We start from the raw sequence: 20,562 nt of genomic DNA, 5'->3' as shown, positions 1-20,562 counted from the left end.
GGAGCAATGGGGAACAAAGTGGGTGGTTTGGGGCAGCAGGGGGTGAATCAGGCATGGGAGGTCATTTGGATGGAGAAGGCATGATTTTTCCTCCTCCCAGATGATGCTGTGAGCAGCTGTGGTGCTGTTTGTGCTGAGCCCTGGTGGGTTTTCCCCTGGGAGTGGGGCAGTGAGGGGTATCAGCACCTCTCTGGAGGGACCCATGATCTCTTGCTGTCACTGTGGCCGGGGGCAAAATACCCACTTGATGACAACAGGGTAAGCCTGAGCCCTCCTTGTCCTTGGGCCCTTTTACTGCAGCTATTCACAGGTCAGGGGAGGTCATTTGGGTTTTCCAGCCCTCACCCTTTTCCGCCCCCACTGCCTAGTTCATGAAAGGGCCTATAAATAAAGTCTCATTTGTCACTCGTTTCTTTATGATCCCAAGTGGCACAGGCATATATTGACTCATGCCATTGTCTTAAGAAGCAGAAAGATTTTGTGTTAATTTCTTCCTCCCCACCAGATAGTGGGAAGTAATCTCGGTGTATCCAGATTATCCCTTTTTAGCAGAACAGCCCAGTTTTAAATATAAGACCAAATTTCCAAGAGATTTTCATATGTTTTATTAAATGAAGCTGCAAGCCAGACTGGACATTAAATAATACTGTACTGCTCACAACAGCAGTGATCTTTAGAGGTTACTAACCTGCCATTGTATCTCTCAGATTTCTGTCTCGCTCTTCCGTTGTCATTTTGCTGTGTTATTACTCTTCAGGCTTCACATAGTGTTCGTTCCTCTGAATGAAAACAAATAACTCCTTGCAAGAGGCAGGAGATAAAGAATAATAAATACATTTTATGCACCACCTTAAAAAAGGGCTCTGAATCCCCATCCATCCATCAGGAAATGTAAACCAGAGCTCAGGCAAAACACATGCACACACACAGGCACGCGCTGGGGAGATAAAAGTTGTTTAAAGAAAAACATGATATTGTTTAAAAATAAATATCTTGGAGGATGCAAATAGACAGCCCCCGGCCCCCGTGTTTTGTGACATAAATTTAAGATAATTAAAAATACAAAGCTTGGATTAAGCCTGATTTTCTGTGAATGGTAGAGGCTGTGGGGAGGAGGGGTGAGTCCTGCTGTGTGTGGTGCTCTACAACATACCTCCTGAGAGGCAATCCCTGCCTCTGATCACAGCAAGCAGTGGGACACCCTTCACAGCCACCCCCCCACCCCACCCCACCCCACATTTCCACTGGATACCTTCATCTTGTATGGGGTCAGGGGAAGCTGCAGGCTCCCTCCCAGGGTTTTCCCCTCCCTGCCCTGATGTGATGATGGCAAACACCCCTGAAAGTGGAAAGGGTCTCTCCAGTTGCTTCCCCCTCACTTCTCCTCTTCCCTAGACCTTTGCGAGATGCCCATCCTAGCTGTGTCAGGGCTCCCCTGTCTCTACAGGGAGGCAGCCCTGTTGCTACGTGCTGCTATCAACACCCCGAGAGCATTGCTTTCCTTCCCACCATCTGCTGCCTGCTCTGCTTTCAGCTCCAGGAGAGCCCTGATATTACCTGCAGAGAGGAGTTTGGGGCTCTGTATGGGGAGAATAAACCCATGGAGTGGGGTCTGCTCTGTAGGGCAGTCCGGCCAGCCAGGCCAGCAGCTTCCTGGCCACAAAACGCAGGCAGTAAGCACTAAGAGCTTTGAAAAAATACTATTATTCCTCCGGCTGCCAGGAATTAAATGAAGACCCAGAGAGCAGAGCAGCTTGCAGCCGCTCTCTAGGATTACTGCTCACCCAAGCTGAGAGATTGATCTTCCTCTGAGCCTCCCTACACCCGCTCTGATCGGCTCCCCTCCTCGTTCCGTCCTAGCCGGAGGAGAGCGGGGCACAGGCTGGAGAGGGAAGGGGGAGGCAGATGCCAGCGAGAGCTGCGATGCGGGGAAGGGCGTTTCTGGGGAGGTGATGGAGGGAGCCAACAAGATGCGTTTGATTCCTTGATATTTTTTTTTTTTTGAGGGGGTAGCGACATCTCCCAATTAGCCCAATCAGGCTGGAGAACCTAGGTGTCAGTAGTGAGTAGGAGCGAGGGAAGGCACCCGGAGGAGAAATCAAGGCAGCCGGAGATGCAGCCGTGGGAGAGTGGCTGCGCTCGCAGCCCCGGGCGCACTCAGAGGCGGCGGCCCCGTCCCCGTCCCCGTCCTCATCCCCTGCAAACTTTAGGACGACGAAAAGCGGCTTAAGGGTCCCCCTCCAGAGACAACCTGCGCCCTCCGCCTTCTCCCCTCTCCCAGAGGTGGGTGGGCTGGCGAAAGGAGGAGCAACTGGCCACTCTCTCTGGAAAAAAAAAAGGGGGGGGGAAAAAAAAAGGGAAATAAGGAGAAGAAGAACAGAAAGGATTTATTTTTTTATTATTATCGTTGTCATTTTTAAAATTATTATCATTATCCCTCCCTGGCGGGCTGGGCTTGCGTTGCCATCGCACTTCCACGTTGCCACCGCACTTCCACACCTCTCCGTCTTTTTTTGGCGGAGGGGTGTGTGCCTGCGCGTGTGCCTGTGTTTGCAAAAGCGCCTGGGTGTCCAAGCCGGCACGGCAGCCACCACTGGGGAGGAGGGCTAGGGAGGAAGGGCTGGCGAGACAGCCGCAGTGCGAGCCCTCCCCGGCGGGCAGGCAGCGGCGCCGCGGCCGCGGAGCCGGGCATGGCTCCGTAGCGCATCCCCTGCCCGCACCCTGCCTGCCAGCTCGGCTGCCTGTCTCCCCCCCTCCCTGCTGATTTAGAGGCGGGGGGGGGGGGGGGGGGGGGGGGGGAAGGGCTGGGGGAGGGAGGGAAGGGGTAATTTGGGGGGGGAGTGAAAAGTGGAGCTGCGTTTCTTTCCCCCCCTCCCCCCCTCCCCCCCGGCTCTGGGCGAGCCAGACGCGGTTTGCCCAGTGCAGAGAGAGGGGCTCCGTGTTCCGCCTCCGTGGAGTATTTGGGATTGGAGAGAGAGAGACACACACACACGCGCGCACACACACACGCACACAGAGACCATCTGCAGTGTCAATGCGGCGCCTGCTCTGAAGACTGAAGTGGGGGGAAAGGAGAGGAGGAAAAAAAATACACATATATATCCAAACCCACCCAAAGCAAGCGAGGAGCCTTCCCAGGTAAGGAGCCCCTCGCCCGGCCCGGGTAGTGGGGGCTGGTGGGAGGATGCCGCGGAGGATGCCCCGGGAGGGCCGGCGGGGCTGCAGCGGTACCTGCCCCCCACACCTGGCAGGAGCCGAGGGGGGCCCCTGGAAGGCTCCCCCCGCCGCTTCTCCCCACCCCCGGGTGGTGGGGAGGGGGTCGGGGCTGGCGGGCAGGGACCCCCGCCGGCAGCGGGCTGAGCCGGGGGTGGCCGGGCACGGCCCCTCCGCCCCTCCCGGGTCGGCTTGGGAGGCTGCTAGGGGTGTTCGCAGCGGGGACCCCAGCATCCCCCCTCCTCCACATCCCCAGCGCGGAGGGGACGCCGTGCCCAGTGTTCCCCCCCCCACCCCCGGGTCCCCGATGGCTTTTTCCCAATGTACAAGGCTCAACTTTTCTCCCCGGAGGCAGCAGCTCCAGTGTCGCAGCCCGTCCCTAATCACCCCCGACCTTCCCCGGCTGCGGATTTTCCTCCCCTCGGGGGGTATTTTTGCCCACCTCGGTGCCCCTGAGCCTTTCTCGGGCGAGGGGCTGGAAGCATTTGCAAACTTTTCCTGCTTCCGATGAGGCTGCAGCTGGACAGGGCTGGAGGCAGAGCCCTTTTCCCGGGGAGGATTCACACTTCCCGGGTGAGCGATGGATGGGGACAGCCTCCCCTCCCCCGGCGGGGAACACCTGGGAAGGAAGAAGGGACACCCCCGTCGTTTCCCTTCCTGCAAGGTGCAGGAGAGTTTGACTGCCCAAATCCCGGCTGCGAAGTCAGCGCTGATAAACCCCTCTCCCTCCGTGCATGTGTGTGCTGCAACCGAAACCTGCGTATTGATGCTCTTCGTTTATCAGACATATGCCCTTAAATTATGTAGACAGGGAGAAGTGATCTAAACACCGAGCCGCACATGGTTTTGGTGGAAATATAATACTCCGGCAGCAGATGAGTTCCTTCCAGATAAACAAACCCACTTGCTCAGCCCCAGCAGGGCTAAGTGCTGTTTGGGTTTGTAGCGGCTGCATGTGGCTGCTACATACCCAGCCCAGAGGAAACCCTCCTCCCGGGGCCCCATCTGCTCCCCGTACTGGCAAGGGACGCAGTCTCTGCCGTGCCGGATTCGGGTGTAGGATCTGCAGGGTTCGCCTTCAGGAAGGGGCCAGGTGGAAAGCGTGTGGCCGCGCTCCTCTCCCGTCAAACTTGCCCCCGCGCCCGCTCCGCCGTGCGCTCCGGCCGCGCCGCTGGGCAGCCGCGCCACGGCGCTGGGAGCGCACCTGACGGTCCGAGGCTCCCGCTGCCTCTGAGATGCGATGCCGCGCTGCGAGGTTCTGCGGAAAGCGAAGGGGGCTGCGGCTCCCCGGGGCCGCGGGAGTGAGCCCCGCAGGGAGGGAAGGTTTGGACCGGGACCCCCGGGGCTGCCGGGGGGTGCTCTTATTCTGGGCGAACAATGACGGTGTCGGGGCGGGGTGGTGGGGTGGTGGTGGTTTACAGCCGATGCAACTCTCGCAGCCTTCTAGGGACTTATCTTGAGCGTGCACCAGTCCTGCACAAACATTTTGGAAGGCATGAAGCATGCTAACTTACTCTCTTTATCTGTCCTCTGTTTTACCCGGGTCTTGTCTATAGAAGCCGGTTAAATCCGTGAGCGGGTAGGACTCCTGGAGCACGGGGTTGCTTTGCCTTCGCGTCTCTGATTTTAATTACAACGTGTGCCTCTGTGAGATTAGATGCTTCCTCCCCCTGGCTAAGCCACTGTCTTAAGGTCTCGGGGATGAGAGCAGCATTTGGTTTGTGGTTAATTGCCTCGGAAAGTGTGTTTGTTTGTTTGTGTGTGGGATCCTTCACTAGAGCCGGGCTTCAAGCAGTGCAACAGATGTGTGTCTGCTTTCCGTGTGCAGCCAGGTTTAAACATGCAACCCCAGCGCTGTCACGAAAGCCTGGGATTTTCTTCCCTCTTCTGCTCAGACCCATCCTCCACGGGGGTGTCTCCTTCCTGAAAGGACCAGTCCAAGGTTTTTCCTTTCTGTCCCATCTTAAATGTGCAGCACTCGGCGACATCAGTAAGATGCAAAATAAACGACAGCCGCATGATCGAGGTGCTGTTTATGTCCAAGACGTGTGTTTTAAAATACAGGCTGATGATCAGTCACGGTGCTGTTGGGAAGCTTTGGCTTGATGATTGTAACTGCCTTGTAGGCACTGAAGATGGGTGTTAAATCTGTTCAGCGTGCAATCCTGCACCTGGCTAGTGGAGGGATGAGTGCTATTGCAAATCCTCAGAGAGATGCTGAACTTCTCCACAGGGATGGGAAATATTCGAGCCTTTCCTCATTCACTCACCTGCCAGCAGCCCTCTCTGCACCCGCAGCAAGCCGAGTGCTAGACAGCCTGTGGATGTGGCAAAGCAAAGGGCTCAGCACAGCCACGAAAGCAGCTGAGATCTGCTGCCGGGAGGGCAGAAACCGCCTTTGGCAGCAAGATCCCAGGGGACAGAGGGTTGCCAGAGCCAGTTTCGTGTTGACTTCTCTACTTTTGCAGGGTGAGGAGGGATGCTGGAGCCCCTTTTTTGTTGCATCATTTTGCCTTTTACTGAATTGCTTTGTCTCTGTCTCCCAATTTCCTCGATGTTGAGTGGCTGCAATAAAACCTACCTCCTTCCAGGAGGGTCAGGGTTTGATTTGCGTGCTCACATGCTCCAGGGTGAAAAGCCTTGCAAGGTCTTACGATACTTGGGTGTGCTGAGGGTTAACACTGTTTAGGAATTAATTTCTTGTTTGGAAGGGAACACTGAAAAGCTTCCTAAAAAGCTGAGAATGATGTTGCCAGGATAGGCTTGTGCTCTGTGTTGGGATCCTAGGTGGGGAGGGTGTTAGAGGTAGGGCTTTTGAGTTTTGGAGCTAGCACTGCCCAAGTTTGATGCTTGGCATTGCCTACAAGTGTTTTCAAGCAAAATGGTATGCTGTCCTGGGAGTCACCTAGCTCTTTGTAATTTATTATTCACAATAGTCCCTTGAAGTGAGCTCCTACGTAGCTGAGACTGAGGCCCAATGTCAGCCCTTTGCAGCCGCAGTTCTGAGACTCAGAAGTCTCATGCCCTGCCCGTGAATTCCCCTCCCCGGTTAGGGATGCATTTTGGATTATGACTGCTTCCCATGGTAAAGCCCTCAAACTGCTTGATGCTCAAATAAAAGCCCTTTCTGGTCCCCACCAGTGTGACAAAGGGCTTCAGAGGGCTCTTTCTTACTCCTTCCTTCTTGCTTGCAACACTCAGTTAATGGACGCCGTGTGCTCCAGGCGCCCAAGGCAATGAGACTTCCCGTCCCTGCAAAGTCTGGACAACCCACTGACTTACTGCAGGGTATCAGTGATGAGCGTGCTTCCCTGCATGACTGTGTTCAGGTGAAAAGCACTTTATATTCCTTAGGTTTGAGCTTTCAAGGGGCCTGCAACAAAAAATACAGGAATAAATACATAGGGTTCCTCAGATGTTTTTCATTCAGATTCTGAAGTATTTTAAAACAGTGAGAAAGTATTCTCATTGCCCTGGTGCAGACTGGGAAGCCGAGGCACAGGGAGGCAAAAGGCTTAGTCTGCATTTGTTGATGGGAATCCTCACTCACTGCCATGAAATGCAAACTGAACCCCAAGAGGTACTTGGAGATGAGAGCATTGAGCCTGTGCTCAAGAACAGCCAAGAACAGTGCTTGGTCAGAACAGGACCAAGCAAGATTGAAATTTTTTAAGTTCAAATGACAGATGGGTGCTTTAAAATGAGAAAATATCATATTGCGTTACTGAATTGGCCAGGGGACAGCTGTGCCATCATGAATCTTGGTCCCTGTATCTTTAAAATTAGTTACAAAATGCTTTTAATCACCTTTGGGAATGGAGAGATCATTGCAAAAATGCAATGTGCTGTGATACTGATAGTGTGCATGGTGATGTTTTGGAGCTGGCATTGCTCTCTGTTGTTTTTGTTTTGACTCATCCCACCGGAACTATCTGGTTTTCTTTGTTCTTTGTTGGTGCATGTGCTTTGCTAATTTTGCCTCATCTTTACTTGGTTGCACCTCGTAAGGTGCTAAGCAGCCACCCAAGAGGTGCCAAGCCTCTGCCCTGCATCTCCTGCAGCGGCAGCGGGTGTTGTGTGGTATCTGTTCTGCAACCCTTTCCTTTGCAAAGAACCCAAAACACCCAACCTTCCCTGAGCCCTTAAAGGTTCTCTGAAGGTTTTGAACAGGCACTCTTTGGTTTGGAAACCCAATGGTCATTTCATTTTAGACACCTCTAGCCCAGTCAGCTCAGTGTGCCAGCTAACATGAGCCTTGCTGGGGACATGTGCTCTTCAAAGGTGATTCCTGGAGCCGTGGAGGAAGTCACCTGTTTGCTGAAGTACAATGTTCCCAGCTGCTTCTATCTCAGTAATGTTTGATAGAAGACACCAAGTTCTCTGGGCCGTAGGAGAGCCTGAAGACCTGAGTGGGAGCAGTGATGGGGTTGAAACCTCCATCCCCACTATGCTGCTTATCAGCAGGTGGCGTTGACCTCACAGGGTGGGTTTCACTAGAAAGAGAGAGGTCATTTGCAGACACTCTTGTCTTGCTTTTACTCTAGGCTTTGCTGCTGTGAAGGCTTTCCAGTGTTTTTTAAGTACTGCATGCCAAGAAACAGAATTCCAACCCCAAAAGTCAAACGGCTGAGATTCACAGGCTTCTTTTGCATAGGAATAAACACCACCTGCTGCTGAGTGTGGCTGGATTTGCACTGGTGACTCAGAAGGGAGACCTCATGTTGCCATCTCTCTCGGCTTTCATGCCTAATCTCTTGGGTTTCTTTCCTGCTATTTCATCCGTACACCAATGGCCTGCTGGGGCCTTCCCACCCAACCATTGGCAATAAATTTAGTGGAGCTGACTGGCACTTGAATTTGCCTTGTCCTTCTGATGGGACGAATGTGTGTATCTAATGCAGGTAATATGGAATAGGTTTCCATTACAGGCATTTGCATGATATATACTCATACACTTCCCCCTCCTCTGAGCTCATGCAAGGGCCAGAGGAATAAATCTTGGTGCCTGGTGAGCCCTAGCAGCCAATGCTACATCAAATGCATGTAAATGTTTGCAAAATGAGCCACCCCAACCCACTTGTTATTTCTCCTTGAGCATAAAACCCTACATGGGGGAGGAAAGGTGAGGGTGGAGGAGGTTCTTTTAATCCTAGTATTGTTTTCCTTTGAAATAGTGAAGTGATGCTGGACTCAGGGAGCATGTAGAGGGTTAATATTTATGTACTTGTTGTTTCCTCTGAAGCGAGGAACTTGCACTTGCCGCCAGCAGCCCCCCGATGCTCGTGAAGAACCTCGCTGGTGAGTGCCTTGGCGTTACAACTGTTTGGTGACTTGAGTTTAGAGTTATAGGAATCGGAGCGACAGATTAGCAGTAAATCAAAGCCTGGATGGCTTCGTACTCAACTGCAGCAAGATTTAAATTAAAAATATCTTGCCGAGATGAAGTACTCATAAGTCAAGGACTGGCGTGGTGTCACTCTGGGCTTCGGCAGTGAGAGCCCCTTTGAAACAGAAACCACGAGGAGCCCACATATTGATTCCCAGCTGAATTGGGGAATTGCCACTTCATTTCTTCTATTAAATGGTCTTTCTTTTCTTTCCTTTTTGCCTTTCCGCCACCCCAAAGGGAAGATGATCATGCTGGGAAGTTGGGAAAAGGTTTGCAGATTCACTGCACGTGTGTGTGGCCCTGTTTGACTTGGTTAGAGCATATTTGATTGTGAAAAGGGATTTATTTGTTTTTTGTGACAGGGGATTTGTCTATAATGTAGTGCTGGAAAGAAAACTCATTTAGAGACTAAGGAGGTGTATCCTGTTACAATTGCCTATTGATGGAATAGCAAGTGCTTGGTGTGCAACACAGCTTTATTTTAGTTTAGGGAAACTTATTCTGGGCTGCCAAAGGGAGACTTTGATTTGCCGGAAAGCTGCCCCATGGCCCTGAGCAAGTCCCTTGGCTTCTTGTTTCCCCATCTATCGAACGGGGGTGGTCTTGTAGAAGTGACTGCCCCTTTAACTATCATCTAATAGTCGAATGACCTGTACAAATGACTCACTTTTTGAAAGTAAGATGATAAAAATAAGGAGGTTCCGATCGGGAACTCACTCACCAGCCTGAGGTCACTGGCAGCCACTATCCTGTCCCTGGGCAGTGTCAGCTTCTTCTGCTGGCAGGGAAGAGGCTTTCAGAGTTGGTGAGGGACAGGAGGATGTTCTACATTGGAGGAAAAGGCTCTGTCATCACATCCCTGCCAGGGAGAGGAGGTGAGCTGGGAATACAACCACACCAGTTGTGGAGCTAATCAAAGGGTTTTGCTTGGATTTTTCTTTAATGGGCAATTTTTTTTGGGGGGGGAGAACCCCTAAGCCCCACACCCAAGTTAGGATGAGCACATCTGCTTGACTTGCTAGCTTTAAAAAAGTGAGTTTCTGGGCTCTTTTGGGAAACCCCTTTTGTTTGTCAGGGTTTTGGTGCAAATTTCTGGTTCTTGCTAGCAGCAGAGCAACACATGGAGTTTTGTGAGCTGTTACCCTGGGACGTGGATGTGTTTAGGGGCAGGGTGCTATTTGCACAGCTAATTTTGGGCATTCCCTCTTTTTGGTGGCGTCTCACCCTTTGTACTCTACCCTTCACAGTGTGTTCCTGGGGGGATGGGGGTTCGTCCCCTACCACAGTCCCCTTCCTTCCAGCCACTCTGGAGCCCCAGGACTCATTTGGAGGATTGCAATGACCTCGATGCCTAATGCTTTTGAGGCTGCATACCCCCATCACCCCTTAGACCCCAGGCTCCACCTCTCCAGAGCATCCAGTCCCCTCCCAGACAGCTACCCTGGGGTGGGCAGTGCTCAGAGGCAACCTGGAGGGTGACTTGTTGCTTTAAGTCCCAGCATTGCCACCACCGAAGCCACCTCCATGAGGGCAATTGCCTCCTCACCCTGAAGACGGCAGGATGAGCTCTGAGTTTTCCTCCTGTGCCTAGCTGCTATGGTGATGAGTTGCTATAGAAACACATAGTTAGCATTATTATTTATTATTGAAAGGTGCTTCTTTTCTTCTTTTAAACGCAGGGCTGTGCCAAGAAGAGCCCAAAGCTGGGTGTGGGATACTGCCCACCCTGTCCACACAGGCTGGTGGGTTAACACTTCCCAGCAATCCAGGCTTTAGCCACGCCAGAGGCAAGCAACCGTGCTGTGCTGGCCCAGCAGGCTGATCTGGTTAAACAAATCCCCCAGTATGTTCCCGTCACAGGTTCCTTCCTTCGTCAGATCCATCCTTTGGAGGGGGATTCGAGTGAAGCGTTTCATTATAATGAGCTTAGTTATTTCCAAACTAGTAATCGCATGTCACCATTTGGTGCAAAGGGTTTGCATTAAGTTCTGTAATAATATGTCTGTTCATCCATCACAAATACTATATTCACAGGACCTTGTAGCGATTGCCTGGTAAATACCTTCTCTTATCTCTTTGCATGTGCTGCTCCTTGTTGTTTGCTGAAGTCCCTCCACTCTCTGCAAACCCATCCCTCCATGCTGGGAGGCAGGGAAGCTCCTCTGCTACTCCTGTCCTGAGCTCCTGCCCAGGCTGAGCCCCCCTGCAGCTGGGCACCCAGCCAGACTGTGCAGAGGAGGCCCCTCCAAGGCTGCCTTCAGCCTGCAAGATGCCAAGCAGAGCAAGTGGTGCTAAGGGTATTGCTCTGCCTGCCCTAACTACTGCTTTCCAGCTGCCGTGGGTGGACAAAGCCTGCTGCAGGGGCTCCTGCTCCCCAGGAATGCGTGGGGTGGGATGGGGGTAGGAGCAAGTATCTTCTGTAGGCTGGGTGCTGAGCAATGCTCTGGCTGAGAGTTGCAGCATTTATAGGCTCTCTGGATGCATCCATAGGTTTGGAGAATGCACAGCTGGGCAGTGCAGCAGGGATGCAAAGCTAGATGCATGGGTCCCCTGCCTGCAGCCACCAGGTTTGTGGCTTCCCCTCGAAGCTGGCAGCACTGCAGAAGTGGCTCTGCAAGGAAACCTTCCTCCACCCTGCTGCCCTTCACACCATGGCAGCCCTGAAGTGCTTCAGCCACTGCAGAGGGGTGGCTTGGTGGGACCCGGAGGTGAATGGTTGGGAGGATGGGGGGGACGTTCAGAGGCACTGGGAGGAACAGGGCTGCTTTGCCACTCTGGCTGGGGCAGGGGAGGGCTTGGCTTTGCTGGCAGCAGGGATTAGCTGCGCAGTTCTTCCTTCTTCCCCTCCTAGCTCTGAAGGACTCTCAGGAAAATGCCTGGGGGTGGGGTGGGGGTGGAGGGGTGAGAAAGAAAAAAGGGGGGAAAAAAGGAAAGCAACCCAGCTTTTCTTGATGCAGAATTAGGAGCTGGGAGATGAAGTTTCAGGGCTGGCTGGTGTAGTTGCAGGGGGGATGGCTCAGCCCCTCCTTGCACGTCCTGCACAATTGCTGCAGGTGCAGGGCTCAGCTGGCAGTGCAGCCAGTGCAGAGGCTGCCCTGAGGGGATGAGCCCCTGCGGGGCAGGGCAGGATGCAGGAATGGCTGGACCAGCGCAGGATGCTGGATATGGAGACTTGAGCCTGGGGAAATCTCTGCTGTTGCTTGCAGAGTGTGACCGTTGAAGTTCTCTGAATCCCTCCTAGTCTCCACCTTCCCCGGCCTGCCAAGCTAGGACTGGGAAACAGCCTTCCCAACCTTTGAGGAAACAAAAGAAGGCTCTTTAAAGCACCCCCTCGAGCAGGAATAAAACACCTTCCTTTGCAAAGCCTGCTTCATTGCTTGAAGTCAATCCCTTTGGGCTTTGTATTTTTCTTCTTGGAAGCTGTGCTCCCTGTAGAGAAGAGAAAAAAACACCTGAGGTACAAGAGTAGGGCTCAGGGAGGGGTGGAGGCACATTCCTGGGAAGCGTAGGCTGGAGGTGGAGGGGTGGAGGGGGGGGTCCACTGTGGGGGTCTAGAGGGCTGAATGCTCACCTGTCACTGTGACAGAAATCCTTGCAACCCATCCCACAAGTTCAGCTGTCAGTGCAGGGTCACATCCAGCCTGCCTCTGTTGTATTGATAGTTGGGAGCACTGTTGGGGTGGGAGATGCTCCTGCATGTCCTGTGTGTGCCAATCCCTCCCCTACTCCTGGTGCAATGAAGTGTAGCACTAAATGGGGCCTCCCCTAAAGGAGGGAAGCTGGTGGTGGCAAATGAAAGCTTGCTCTGTTTTCGTTGGGTCACCCATGTTGGTGTGGGCCTGGAGGGGTCATAGTTTGCTTCTACCACCCTTTTTTCTCCACCCTGAGCTGCAGCCAGCTGCTTGGATATGAGGTTGTGACACTGACGCGTTTGGAGAGAAGTCATCCAAGTGATGGCATGGACTTGGGACTGCTGTGGGGTGCCCCCTTGGATCCCACCAGCTGTGAGACCATCAGGTCTCAGATTTCTCTCCGAATGCCTGCTGAGGACAGAGTCATTTTGGCTGCTGGGCTCAGAGCGTCTTTGCAGCCTCTGGCTTTCCCTGCCTGGCCTTCACTGTAGCTCCAAGAAGCCAGGAGCTGCTCACCTTGGCTGAGCAAGGGCAGGAGGCATGAGGCACCCTTGGAGCTGCACCCCTCTGCCTGGGTGAGGGACAGAGAAGGGAGGCAAGAGAGGTGAGCCATGTGTAGCAAGAGCTGGATGCTAAAGGCAGTGCCTGTCAGAGCCATTCAGGAGGGTTTTTCCCTTCTTTATAATGGAGTTGCTGCCTTTGCCTGCCTTAGCGAGGCGAACAGCTCAAAGGGATGCCTCTGAATGAAAGTAACAACTTTTAGGACAAATTTCTCTCTGCATAATATCTCAAAGAAAGCAGGAAAAGGAAGTGGCAAGCGGGCATAATTAGGTAAGTATTCCCCATTAGGAAGGGGAAGGAACTATCAAGTCAATTTCCATTCCCTTCTTATTTTACATGCCTGATTTTTCCGCCTCTCCAGGAGGTGGTGTGTGAAGTAGGTCTCTCCTTAGCTTGGAGAAGTAAATAATCAGAACATGATGTGCTCCGAAGCTCTTCCCAAAGCTTTCTAAATCTGAACTACGCTGGGCATTTTTAACATCCTCACGAGTCTGAGCTTTCCAGCATCCATGAGACCTGATCAGGACTTGTTTTCCACCTTCATGCTGGGGAACCAAGCTGCAGGCAGACAGCAGGGCTTGAGTATTTTTGATGTGACCTGCTTGTCTGTACATATTTCTCTGTTTTACCCGTTCTGCATGGAAATAGAGATAACTTCTTGTCTCCTGATTGCTTCCCAGTGTAAACCTGTGTGTTTAGGGTGTGAATCCATGGAGGCACCTGGCGTCACACTGGGAAATGAGGTAGGGATGGGTCCCCCCAGGCCACCACCTGGTCCACCTCTACCTGACCCCAGCATGCCCCCACATCCTCCTGGCCATGAGACTCCCCTTCTACTCCCATGTACCCAAGGTTGCGCTCCCAGCTGTGCCCTATGTTACCTCTTAGAATTAACACATCGCCGTGTGGGCTGCAATTATGGAGCCATCAGTGGGTGCCTGTACCACATTTTGGAGAGCGTGTGGGATGGTTTATGTGCCAGCCTGCAAGAGAAACGTTCACCTCCCCCCTTGTGTGCCGCCCTGCTCCGGAGTCTGTAAGCAGCGTTATTAAAGGCTGTCGGGAACTGCTGTGGTTGACACAGTCAATGGCTGACACAAGGCAGCCCTCAGACTTTGACTCTTCTGCAGCTCACACACACACACACACACACACACACACACACACACACACTTTCTCTCTCTGTTATGCCTGAGCCAGAGAAAAGACAGTTCTCACATGTATCACCCTTTCTCCAGCTGTTTGTGCCCTTCTTTTGCATTCATTTCAGAGAAGTCTTGATCGTCCTACAGTGTAAGAGAGAGATTTGGGTTGCATCATTCTGCCTGTGCATACCCAGCTCTCTCATTATTTTGTAGTTGAAGTTGCAGTCCCTTTTCTTTTAAATACAACTACATGCATGCATCCATATATATATGTGTGTGTATATTTTATACATATACATAAAAATACACATTTATATGCACGTTTCTACACACAAATGCAAAACACAAGTGGTTAGAAAATGCCAGTCTCTTCACCCTTCACTTTTCACAGCTCGTTGCCAATTTTTCTCACAGTTCAGGAAAAGGTCTTGCAGGTCCAGGATGAGATTACCGGTGAAGGAAGAGTGGCCTTGCTGCACAGCCAGAGTTAGGAGGGATTTAGGACAAGCACAGTTCTCTTTTTTCCTCCAAAACCCCTTGATCAGACACTGGTGGGAGAGGGATTTTTTTCTAGCTTGTAAGGAGAAGGGGGAAAGGAAGAAAATGTCTGAGGTTTTGTTCCACTGCAGAACTGGGAATAAATGGTGTAATCCTGGACAAACCTTTGCATCTGGAAATGTGGCTTCCTGTGAGCTCAGTCGCTTTAATAATGTTCAGGAGGTGCTGGTCCAGGCTCTTCTGATCACAGAAAGGTCACTGAAGGGCTGCCAGGGGCAGAGGATGAAGGTTTTGTCCTCCCTCCAAGTGGCTCAGCTGGAGCTTGGCCATGAGCACTCAAGTGAGGCAGCACAGCAGATTGCAACTTGGTGACAATCTGCTTTCTCAGCCCTTGGTCATGCATGGACTTGTGCTCATACAGACATCTTCGTGGTTCCCACTGGTTGATGCACAGGGTGTGTTGAGCCTCCTTTTACCCAGAAACATTCTTATGTGGCCATACAGGCTTCTTTCCTGCTCTGCTTCCCCTCCTTCTGGGTATGTATGTGTGGGGAGGATAATTTTGAGGCTTTGCTGTACCTGCACAAGGACATGGAAGTTACAGTGTGATGCTTGAAAGCTGTGCTACTTAGTCTTGCAACAGTGAGCTGGAAGAGGAAAAATGTGGTCCCTTCCATGCAGTGTTTTCATGGGGTGGTTGTCTTCTCTCCTGTCTTGTTTCTCCTTCCCTGGTAACACAGGTAGCAGAATCAGCTTTATTTTATAATAAGCAGAAAGGTCTCCAGCTGCAGGTTTGTGCTCGCCTGCCTCTTCTCCACTGCTCTCTGCCAGTGGGTGACTTACTTTGCCACCCATAATTAGCCTCTTCCAAGGTCTCGTTGTTGCTGGGCTGAGGCAGAAGGTTTTATAGCAACTGCTTATTCTCAGGCACAGGAAAAATAATCCCTTCCTCAGCCCAGTGTTAAGAGGGAGTGGATTTTAAACTGGTTGCTGCTGATGCAGGGTGGTCAGCAGAAGGGAACTGAACTAGCCCATAGCAATGCTGTTACGTGGTGGGGAAGGTGGATGGAGGGGTGGGTGGGATGTGTGTCAGCCTTCCCACGCAGAGGAAGGAATCAAATATCTGCCCTACATCAAATACCATGCTTGATTCCTGCGGGACAAAGTTATTGGTGAGGAGGAAGCTGACCTTCTCCTGTATTTATGAACTGATTCTCTAGCTTGCTTTGTTTTTTATTTTTTTGCCCCTCCTGTTACAGAGTGCAATACTTCATTTCACAGGAAATAACATTTTCTTTATCTTCTCCTCCGGTGTGATTTTTTTTTTTTTTTTTTAAGCTGCTCAAGATGAACAGGCTTTCTTCCCCTTAGCTTTTCTTGCTTTATAGTTGGCTTGGCACACTGGAAGTGGATGTTGCTGCCCATGTCTGTGTGGGACCATTAGCTGTGCTGGACCCCAGGGATATTCCCATTATGGCTGCTGAGGGTGATCAAATTCTCCCTGAGCTGGCCAAACACATTATTATTTTAGTAGTCACACCCCAGCAAGTTCGAGAATTAAAAGTAGTCAGCATCTCCCTTATTGCCACACAGATCTATCTTTCTTCCTCCTGGCTGTCTTATCTCCAGCCTTCCCCAATACAGCTTTTTCTGCAAATCCTTTCCTGCAAGAGCTGGTCTCGAGCATCTTCAGAGCAGCAAGTCCTTTGGAGCTGCCTGTTTCTTTTTCCTTCCTCTTCTGCCCGCAGTGAGCAGATTTTTGGAAGCTCAAGAGCTGTGTGTTTCCTGCATTTAGGTCCCTTAGAGATATCTGAAGCTACTTTGCTGAAGTTCACAGGAGACTTTTGAAAACCTCAGCCACTGCATTTCGTATATGTGTATATATGTGTGTGTGTGTGTGTGTGTGTATATATTTAAAATCTGTTCTCTGTTCCATCCTATTTTCTTTCTCTGTCAGGAATCCAGCTGTGCAACATGTGGCACTTGTAGGACTTGGAAGGCAGGAAGATCAAGCAAACACAGAGCTTTCAGCAAGAAGAGATAAATTTCCAGAATAAATTCAAGCCACGTAGGCCCAGTCTGTTTTAGTTTTAAAGCCCCGCTGGTAGTGATGTGTGGGAGCTGTGGATATAAAGCCAGGGAGAGAAGAAGAGTTTATTTGTATTATTTCTGGCACCTTGGTAGAAAAACCTCTATTCTGAGTTCACGGTGCTTGGCACAATGTTAGTCTGCATGGACTGTACCAGAGAAACCGCCTGTTGAGCGCTACCTTCGTGCATGGTTTGAAGGCAAGGAAAAAAAGGGAATTATTTGCCCTGAATGAGGGGGAGAGGATTGTAGCTGGAAGAGGAAAGTGCCGGATTTGTGGGGGTGTATGGGACGCAGATGGCCACAGAGGAGAAATATCTTGTTATTAATAACCCATCAAATTGCTATAGCATTTTTACACCTGTGTATGCCGCTACAGTTTTTATCTTGACACTTGGGCGTCTGGCAGGACCACAGCTATGGGCTGTGGGCTCCCTTCTGCAGGCAGCTGATGGGGATTTCCTATTTACTGCAGAGACAGAGGACAGCTTGGTGTTCGATGTGCCCACAGTATTGAGCCATGACTATGGACTTGCTGCAGCATGGTTTGGTCCACATGGCAAATCCTGTTTCCTGAGTGGGTTTGCTAAGACTGACTTAGCAAGGGTCAGTGTGGCAAAAGGAGTTGCTAGACAGGCTCGCTGCTTTTGGAGAAGTCCCTACTTCTACTTATCACTATGCTGTCGTTTTACTAAATAAAGAACAAAAAAAGAAAAGAAGTCCAGAAGTGACACCTGGATAGGTTCTCCAGGTCTGTCCTGACAAACTCAACAACACCTAGTACAAAGCAATGCTGCATTCAGACGAATGCCACCACCAACAACTCAAACTTCCCTTCTTCTCTCCCCTGCCTATTTCCTCTAGTCAAAGCAAAAGATTTACAGGTTTAAACTTTTGAAGCAAGGGCAAATTTCAGCCCAGCCTCCTGTCTCAAGTGGATGCCTTGTGTCCTTAAAATCCATCTGCAGCCACCCAAGGCTCCCTGGCTGGCCCCAAGCTGCATGTCCCAGCTGCATGGGAGCCAGGACCATGGACTGTGTTTTCCAGCCCCTCACCCAAGGCCCCTGGGGGCTGGAGCACAGACAATGCTCTCCATGAGCAGGAGGGACCACAGAATCACAGAATGGTGGGGTTGGGAGGGACCCCTGGAGCCCCCCCAGCCCAGCCCCTGCTGAAGCAGCTCTCCCAGAGCGGGCTGCACACAGTCACGTCCAGGGGGTTCTGAATGTCCCCAGAGCAGGAGACCCCACAGCCTCTCTGGGCAGCCTGTTCCCCTGCTCTGGCACCCTCACGGTAAAGAAGTTCTCCCTCCTGTTCAGGTGGGGCTCCCTGTGCTGCAGCTTGTGCCCGTTGCCCCGTGCCCTGTCGCTGGGCACCCCTGACAAGGGCCTGGCCCCATCCTCCTGACACTCGCCCTTGAGATGGTTGTAGACACCCATAAGGTGCCCTCTCAGTCTTCTCCTCTCCGGACAAAACGGGCCCAGCTCCCTCAGCCTCTCGTCATCAGGGAGATGCTCCAGTCCCCTCATCATCTCTGTAGACTTTGCTGGCTCCTCTCCAGAAGTTCCCTGTCTCTCTGGAACCGGGCAGCCCAGCACCGGACCCAGAACTCCAGATGTGGCCTCACCAGGATGCTCCTACCTCACGTCAAAACTGTTGTGAATACACCCGCAAAGGGCAGGGGTGCATGGGCACAGGCTTATGTGCTTTTCATGGTCTTTGAGACTTGTGCAACACTCAAAATGCAGCTGTGGGATCCTGCAGGGTGAGGGGAGAGAGCCACAAGTCCTGTTTCGGAGAGAGGGATGGCTGAAGTGATGGAGGCAGTGGGAAAATGAGGGCAGGCTTGCCTTCTGCAATGCAGCTGGTGGGGCTGGAGTGCATGTGGAAAACAGTCCTCTGTGGCTTTTACTCTTTCAGCACCTGTGTACCTGTTCTGTAGTGTTTCTTCAGGTCTTGCAACCTGTCTTATCAAGGTCTCCATTTCTGATGAGCAGGATTTTATGAACAGAGATGGCTTTCCCACGCTCCCACGTTAAAAACGTCCTTCATCTCAGACACAGGTGCCTCTAGACTGTGTGAGCAGAGAGGAACAAAGCAGATGGTGCTTGGATCTGGATTAAATTAGAGTTTGGAGTGACATTTTGCTTGCAGCTGACTCTAAGCAAACAAGTAACTTTCTTCTGGGTAGCACTACCCAGATCTGAAACCAGTGGTTATTGCAAACACATAGACTATCTTTTGCAGACTGAACGGGCTCATATGCCCGTTTCTGATGCTAGGTTTTCTCTGTAACAATGCTCCTAAGACAGCTAATGCTTTGTGATGATGGATCTGTAATGATGAAGCTGTGCAAATAGCTAAAACAATTGCATCACCCTCCTTGTGGCTGCTCTAGGGTGATTTGTTGATAGCATGAGGCATGTGTTTGTGCAAATGAAGGGTCAGATCCTACAAAGTGCAGAATACCTGCAGCTTCCATCCCTGTCTAAATGTCTGGCCTAAGGATGATATTTACATAAGGAGAAGGAGAGATTTTGCCTTTTGCAGGTGTGCTTTGCAGCAGCAGCAAGCTGTTTATAAAGTGCCATTGCTGATGGTAGCCTGACAGTGCCTCCTCTTGAGGTTTGTCAGTGTGGGGAAATGCATGTATAAATTGCAGAAAGCTTTTGCAACGGAGTAGCCGGAGCAGATACCTCCTCCCTTCCTCTCTCTGGCTCTGCCGGCTGGCTGCCAGCAGCAGGACTCTGTGCTGTATCATTGCAGGACGCCATGGACGCATCCATGCAGACACACAGCTGAACACAGTGACCACTGCACTATTTAAAGTAGTCTCAACAATGACACTCGGGTATATAATGCACCTATTCTGCTGATGCTGGCAAAGTGCTGCCGAGTGGATGGGTTTAAGACTGATGGGAATTTACCACTCCAGAGCCATTAGGGTGTGTGTTCCTAAAACATGCACCAAAGGAGATGATAATAGAGGGAGTCAGCTATAAAGGAGGTTTTCCTGGTGCTGCATGCACGGCTCTGCAGAATAATTGCCTTGTTGCTGTGGCACTGAGCTGAGGATTAAACACATGAGCTGTATCAGCGTGACCTTGGCCAAGTCTTCACTTTCCTGGACCTCTGTCTCCCTGAGGTGTTTCTAGACTGAAGCTTCTGGAGGTGGGGATGTGCTCTGTGTAGGCACATCTTGATTACAGCACAGGTTGCCCTTGTGTATTTTACTGGGGGGAGTTGGAATGGCCCTTCAGGACAAGGTGTGATGTGCTGGTGTGAGCTATAGTAGGACAACAAAGTAAGAGCAACCTCAGGTCATCACACTCTGCTTCACCCCATTCTCCCATGTGTAGGAATAGTCTGCAAATAAGGGCTGCTGCACCTGATTCTATTCAGCCTCATAATTTGGTAACTTGTTCCAGATGTGACATTCAAGATTGCTGTTGAGAAGGAATTAAAAAGGGGTAGCAGTGCCCCCTGTTCTGGGGGGGGGGGGGGGGGGGGAATATGCTTTAATTTATTCTCAGCATACACAGGAGGGTTAAGGAAGATGCTGGGTGAGTCTGCAATCATTCAGCAACTACCTCTTTTTTCTCCCCTTCTTTTCCTTTCTGCAGCAGCATTTTTTTTTGCTGTTGTTTTGTTTTATATGCTTTTTCTAAGCTCTTGGGTAAGGTAAAAATGGAAATGTGCCTGCAGAACTTTAACCTTATGTAATTGATTTGAACTTCAAATTTGTCAGTGGCTGGAGGAAGCCCATCTTGGGGGAACTGGGAGACTCAGGAGCTGTGGGATTAATGCTCTATTCATGAGGAGGGGATGTTTCAGTGGTTACAGAGCCTGCAAGTCTACAATCTGCCCACATTTCCCAGTCTCTGCTTGTATCCCTTTTCCTAAACTGTCTCTGCCCAGTTTTCTCTTTCTCCTCTACTTCCCAGCCTTCTCTTCCTTGTGCCAGAGTATTCTCCTCTTTTGTTTTCCAGTTGGGTTAATTAAGCTGAGCTGCAGCCTAAGTCCGTTAGGGAGCCCA

General features: G+C 51.3%; 1 protein-coding gene and 1 long non-coding RNA gene across 4 annotated transcripts in view; one reads left to right on the top strand and one right to left on the bottom strand.

The window, feature by feature from the left end:
• Positions 1-1,991: 1,991 nt before the first annotated feature.
• Positions 1,992-3,888, bottom strand: LOC119148616. Its single transcript, XR_005104444.1, has 2 exons — positions 3,656-3,888; positions 1,992-2,324 (listed from the first exon to the last, which is right to left on the bottom strand). It is a non-coding gene; the product is annotated as an uncharacterized LOC119148616 (long non-coding RNA).
• The window catches only part of PLXNA4 (plexin A4), a 456,157-nt gene continuing 438,493 nt past the window's right edge, over positions 2,899-20,562 (top strand). For 2 of the 3 annotated variants that reach the window (XM_037389024.1, XM_037389026.1), the window contains exon 1: positions 2,899-3,138. The gene's annotated coding sequence lies outside the window, so the exon portion shown is untranslated. Of the gene's footprint in view, positions 3,139-4,463; positions 4,537-20,562 lie in introns of those variants that run through there. The other variant, XM_037389025.1, reaches the window with a different exon arrangement.

This window comes from Falco rusticolus, chromosome 5 (genome assembly GCF_015220075.1).
Source record: "Falco rusticolus isolate bFalRus1 chromosome 5, bFalRus1.pri, whole genome shotgun sequence".
NCBI lineage: Eukaryota > Metazoa > Chordata > Aves > Falconiformes > Falconidae > Falco > Falco rusticolus.
This window is presented reverse-complemented; position numbering and strand designations above follow the sequence as displayed.